The 6,368-nt window shown below is 51.6% G+C and overlaps 1 long non-coding RNA gene across 1 annotated transcript; it reads right to left on the minus strand.

Moving 5' to 3' along the window:
- Positions 1 to 5,490: 5,490 nt before the first annotated feature.
- LOC116555382 lies at positions 5,491 to 6,017 on the minus strand. Its single transcript, XR_004270514.1, has 2 exons — positions 5,802 to 6,017; positions 5,491 to 5,635 (listed from the first exon to the last, which is right to left on the minus strand). It is a non-coding gene; the product is annotated as an uncharacterized LOC116555382 (long non-coding RNA).
- Between the last annotated feature and the right edge of the window lie 351 nt (positions 6,018 to 6,368).

Genomic DNA, 6,368 nt, shown 5'->3' on the forward strand with positions numbered 1-6,368 from the left:
GCTGCAGAGACAGGCCTTGATAGACTGACACTCATCAGCATGTTCCAGCCACCTGGCCACTGTGGTTGACTAAGGGACGGGCGCCAGACCTAATTGGGACCAATCAGACTCACAGGACTTTTGATGGGCCCCTGGGAAGATGCTTTCTTATTTATTTATTTAGAGACAGAATCTCACTCTGTTGCCCAGGCTGCAGTGCAGTGGCACGATCTCGGCTCACTGCAATCTCCGCCTCCCAGGTTCAAGCAATTCTCCTGCCTCAGCCTCCCGAGTATCTGGGATTATAGGAGCCCGCCACCACGCCCAGCTAATTTGTGTATGTTTAGTAGAGAAGGGTTTTTGCCATGTTAGCCAGGCTGGTCTCAAACTCCTGACCTTAAGCGATGCACCAGCCTCAGCCTCTCAAAGTGCTGGGATTATAGGTGTGAGTCATCAGACCCAGCAAGGGAAGATGCTTTCTTGATCATTTGTAGAAACCACCTGGAAAAGGAACTCCTGGCTCTACTGGGCAGTCAGAGGGTGAACCAGGGTTTGGAGCACCTTTGACCCCTTTGCTGTGTTGGGCACGGCAGGCCTGGGGATAAAACCCATAGCCCAAGGCAGGCAGGTGAAAAGAATTTTAGAGCAGCATCAACAGTGCCCTGCCTGAACCTCAGCTGGGGCTTCAAGACTCTTTGGTTCTATGGGATACCCCATTTCCTTTAACTTGTGTTATTTTGGGTCGAGTGTTCTGAAAGCTGCAACTGAGAAGATGCTAGCTGATCTCACTAAAGAGGAATTTCCTTTCAGGTCACAGGGTCAGGACTGAGGCAACCTGGGCTTGGGAGAAGGAGGACCAGGCAGTTGATTGGTGACCCCCATTCAGGAACCAATATCCTTGTGCCCAGGGGCTGTGGGAAGGGGGATCTCAATGCAGGCAGAGGAGCAGCAGGTCCGGAGCAGAGAGGGACAATCATGTCCAGGGCCTTCGCTCCCAGTGCAGCTGGAGGCTCCCTTCATAGAATTCCACCTGCCTGGTAAATGCAGAATGCAGTCCACTTAAAGAAATCAGAGCAGCTGCCACGTCAAAGCAGAAAAGATGTGTGGAGGTGGGCGGAGAGGAGGTGGGTAATTATGCAGGAAAAATAGTTTTCTTGATACTCTTCTGGAAATATGCGTGGAACAGAGGGAACAGCGGGAGAGATGACAGGCAAGGAGAAAATGTATGAATAGAAGGCATGCATGGTGTCTCTCCAAAGGTAGACAGAGGCAATGCTGCTTTAACCACAGCATCCTTTTGTGGGGAGCACCTGGGACTCCATGAGACACTTCTGCAGGTACTCAATGTGGAACTTTATCCACGGGTCCACTACAGGATTTGCTGGGAATGATTGAGCCTTTCTTCACTCTGTAATCCTAGCACTTAAGGAGACAGAGGTGGGAGGATCACTTGAGGCCAGGAATTCAATACTAGTCAAAGCAACAAAGTGAGATCCGGTCTCTAGAAAAAAAAAAAAAATTAAATTAGAAGAAAATGAGTAGGAGGGGGGCGAGGGATAAAAGACTACACATTGGGTACAGTGTACACTGCTTGGGGGATGGGTGCATCAAAATCTCAGAAATCACCACTAAAGAACTTATCCTGTAACCAACACCATTGGTTCCCCAAAAACCTATGGACATTTTAGAAGAAAATAGCCAGGTGTGGTGGCATGCGTCTGTGGTCCCAGCTACTCCGGAGGCTGAGGTGGGAGGATCGCTTAAGCCCAGGAGTTCAAGGCTACAGTGAGCAATGTATCACAGAGCAGGACTCTGTTGAGAGAGGGACAACACAGAGAGAGAGAGCACGCCAGGATCTCCCCATGCCACCTCTATGCCCCCTTAGGAATCTGTGCACAGAACCCATGTACTCTGCATGCCCAAGTAGCAGAGAGGCACCCCAAACTCTGAGAAGCAGCTCCGAGGTTGTGAACACTGAATGCAGATAATTATCCAGCTGTGAGGAAGCTGAACATTTCTTAGGGCTATTTCTGCATAATTATAAATATTTGAGAATATTAAACTCCCAGGTTACATATTGAGGGTATTGTTTGAGTAGCAGTTGGCTGCAGAGCTGGAAACAAACATCTTTTCATTCCTCCCTCCTGGTGTACTCAGGATATGTTATGGGATTCAAAAGAAAAAGCCGCAGTTGAGAAAAAAAAAAGCACCAACAACCTGGAAGCAAAGTCAGTTGCTAATATTTCTAAATAGTTTTAAATCAAAGAGGAGGAATGTGACCACTTTAGTTAATTGTGCTGGGTTTGTGATGCATTTTCTTTATGGTTTAGGAAAGCAATTACCACGAAACAACCTACTTGTGCCTCGACGTGATAAAATGTTTCCTCTAATAGGGCCTACATGCCCAGCAGTAGGCCTTTACAAGCACTCAGCGCTTCAGGGAGCATTTTCACATGTGGGGCTCCTTGGGGTGCAGTAAGAGCCCATGACTCACTCCCTAGGGACTAGTCATGGTGCAGGAGGTTTTTTTTTTTTTTTTTTTTGAGATGGATTTTTGCTCTTGCCGAACAGGCTGGAGTATAAAAGTGCGATCTCGGCTCACTGCAACCTCCACCTCCCGAGTTCAAGCGATTCTCCTGCCTCAGCCTCCTGCGTAGCTGGGATTACAGGTGCCCACAACCATGCCTGGCTAATTTTTGTATTTTTAGTAGAGACGGAGGATTTTGCCATGTTAGCCAGGCTGGTCTCGAACTCCTGACGTCAGGTGATCCACCTGCCTCTGCCTCCCAAAGTTCTGGGATTAAGGCATGAGCCACTACACCACGGGGTTCTTAATAGAGATGGGTCTTTCCAAGCAGAAGCTGGTGTCTGGTCTGTGAGTGGAGGCTCTGCTGCCCTGGTTCTGTCCAGAGTCCCATGTGGTGAGCCCAGGGTCCTGTCCAGATTCCCACCCTCACACTCTTGGTCACCCCATCTTGTCCTCCCACCCACTGAAGTCTCATATCTTCTCACCCACTCCCCATGTGCTGTCCTCTATACCCTGGAAAGCAGGGACCATCTGTTACAGACACAGCCTCTCCTTTCATCTCCTGCTTTGCAGGTGTCCCCTGCTGGCCACAGCTTCCTCACATTTCCTGGGAGTTGTCCCTTCTCCAGACCCCTCAATATCCCTTGAAACCATTGCTCAATGGGTACCTTTGAACAATTCCAGCCCCCTCTCATCCCCTCCCTGCTGCCCCAGTTTTTGAGGCTCCTGTTTGCTGTTCTCTCTTCCCAGCCCTTGCTCTGGGGCTTGGCTCACCTTTTCTCTCCCCACCTTTTTCCCAGACTGGAGTGCAATGGTGCAATCTTGGCTCACTGCAACCTCTGCCTCCCAGGCTTGAACCATCCTCCTGCCTCAGCTTCCCAAGTAGGTGGGACCGCAGGTGGGCACCATGTCGCTTCATGACTGGCTCATTTTTTGTAGAGACGGAGTCTCACTATGTTGCCCAGGCTAGTTTTGAACTCCTGGGCTCCAGCCATCTGCCAGCTTCGGCCTCTGAAAGTGTTGGGATTACAGGCGTGAGCCACTGTACCCAGTCTTCCCTGCCCCACCTCCCCGCCATTTTTTTTTTTAAGAGACAGAGTCTCACTCTGTGACTCAGGCTGGGGCGCAGTGGCATGATCATGGCTTACTGCAGCCTTGAACTCCTGGCCTCCAGCAATCCTCCCACCTTAGCCCCCCAAAGCACTGGGATTACAGGCAGACACCCAGCCCCTTTCTCAACTCAAGGACCTGCCTTCATCTTGGGTAACTGTGACGGGTAAGAACGACCCATGTCACTGTCCAGGTCGCCAGCTTCCTTGGTCCCTCTCCATTCCCTGCCACATCCAAGCTGCCATGTCCAGCCCTGTACAGTCTTGGCCTTTAGGATGACACCTCTGCACACCAAGTACCCTGTGTCTCCCTCATCTTTGGCCACCACAAGAGGCCTCTGGTCTGCAGCCCCAGGATTTTTTTGTCCCTTCATTTCTGGCTGGACCCTGTGGCCATCCCATTGCCTCCCTATCAGGCTCCTGAACCCCATGGTCTACATCCATCCATCGCCCATGATGCTGCTGTCTAAGGGCTCTGCCTGGTAAGGATCTGCTGCCTGGTGACCCCACCAACCGATCCTGGTGGGAACCCCCGCCCTACAGTCTCTGGCTCCCCAACTCCCAGCCCTAGCCTCCATCTCCAGTTCCTAGGTCACGGTGAGACGCCAGTGTAGACGAGTAAATGTGCAAAACCAGAACTTCATTTCCCACCCCTCTCCCCCCAGAGGCTGGCAGCTGGCAGGGGGCGTCCTCCCATACCCTCCAGAGAGCGGCCCCGTTTGGCTCTGCAGGTTTGCGGTGGGCGGTGAAACTATCTGCTGACAAATCACCCAAGGTCGGTTTGGAAGCCCAGAGTCCCATACAAACGTGGGACGAAAAAAGACCTGTCACGAAGGCTGCGCTACGTGTCCGGCTGCCCGCTCCGAGCGCCGCTCCAGTTCACTGTCCTTTGGTAGGGGAGAGGGAGGAGGCTCGGGAACCAAGAAGACGAATCCAGGTGGACTACTCGGATACGAAGTTCTCCCGCCCGGACGCCACGGGCCGCCGCGTCGAGGGAGCGCGGGCCCCGGGCGCCCCCTGGAGGTTGTACCGGCCTCGGCCGCGCAGCGCAGACCGAGGAGGGCGCTGGTGTTACTAAGAACACCAGCTGGTCAACTGAAAACACACCTCCCAAAAAAACCGTCAAAGGGCAGGGACAGAAGCATTTGAAATGAAACACCAGGGCCAGGCGCGGTGGCTCACTCCTGTAATCCCAGCACTTTGGGAGGCCGAGGTGGGTGGATCACCTGAGGTCAGGAGTTTCAGACCAGCCTGGAAACATGGTGAAAGCCCATCTGTACTAAAAATACGAAAATTAGCTGGGCATGGTGGTGGGCGCCTGTAATCCCAGCTACTCAGGAGACTGAGGCAGAAGAATCGCTTGAACCCAAGAGACAGAAGTTGCAGTGAGCTGAGATGTCGCCATTGCACTCCAGCCTGGGTGACATGAGCAAAACTGTCTCAAAAAAAAAAAAAAAAGGAAAAGAAAAAAGAAAAAGAAACGAAAGTGTTTAATAAAACGTCAAGCTGATATTGACATGGACAGGATCTGTTGCAAGCCCTGGCACATGACAGACAGCTCCTTAAATCTCATAAACAATGCTACTAGAGAGGGGCAGATTATTCCTATTCTACAGATGAGTGAACTGAGGCACAGAGAGGCTAAGTGACCAGGTCAAGGCCACACAGTAAGTAGCAGGGCCAGAAGCCCAGCCAACGGCCTGACACCAAGTTCTATGGCCTTACTCACTACATGAGACCAATTCTTAACATAATGAAAAACATACACTGGCTAAAAACCAAAGTGTAAATGGAAACAATTCATTCAATAAACGGAGGGAATCCAAGATGGAGGATTCTGCACCTACTGATGGGCCAAGCCGGAGCCTGGGTGTGTTTCCATCTGTGCTCCCTTCCAAGGTCCAGGGTCGTGCTGTCTTACGAGACCTTGGAGGTACTTGGGGTTCGAAGCAAGCTTCCCTTCTGTGAGCCTCCTTGTCTGTTGGCCTGGAGTAGGAAGGCCAGGCTGTAGCATCCTTTCCTCCTGAGACAGAAGCGTAGAGGCGAGGTTAGCGGGAGGTCACTCCAGGGAGGTGAGCCCCATCCTCCCCTAGTGCCTGCCACCCTCCTCCTTGCTTTGGCCAAAGGGCCATTTTCTGCCTCACTGGTCTGGCCTCATCATTTCCCTTGTAGATTATACAACTCACTCTCTAAAAGCCACTTGTGTTTCATATGGTGGTGAACTGCTCCGTAGTTCCTGCTGAAAATCTTCTGTTGATTCCCGGGTTCTCCCAGGTTCAGCTGGGCTCTTTTGAGTCCTGCTTAGGCCACCTTAAGAAGGGCTGCGGGCTGGGAGTGGTGGCTCACAGCTGCAATCCCAGCACTTTGGGAGGCCAAGGTGGGAGGATCACTTGAGACCAAGAGTTGAGATTAGCCTGGCCAACTTGGCAAAACCTCATCTCTACTACAAATACAAACATTAGCCAGGCGCAGTCATGAGCGGCTGAAGTCCCAGTTACTCACTCAGGAGGCACGGGAATTGCTTGATTCTGTCAGGCAGAGGTTGCAGTGAGCAGAGACAGCGCCACTACACTCCAGCCTAGGTGACAGAGTGTGACCCTATCTCAGAAAAAAATAAAATAAAATTTAAAATAAGCAAATAAAAATCAGCTGTACATGTTGGTACATGCCTGTGGTCCCAGCTACTTGGGAGGCTGAGGTGGGAGGATCGCTTGAACCCAGGAAGTTGAGGCTGCAGTGAGCTGTGTTAGCAC

This window comes from Sapajus apella, unplaced genomic scaffold, assembly GCF_009761245.1.
Source record: "Sapajus apella isolate SASKATOON/1434 unplaced genomic scaffold, GSC_monkey_1.0 scaffold15, whole genome shotgun sequence".
In the NCBI taxonomy this organism is placed as follows: domain Eukaryota; kingdom Metazoa; phylum Chordata; class Mammalia; order Primates; family Cebidae; genus Sapajus; species Sapajus apella.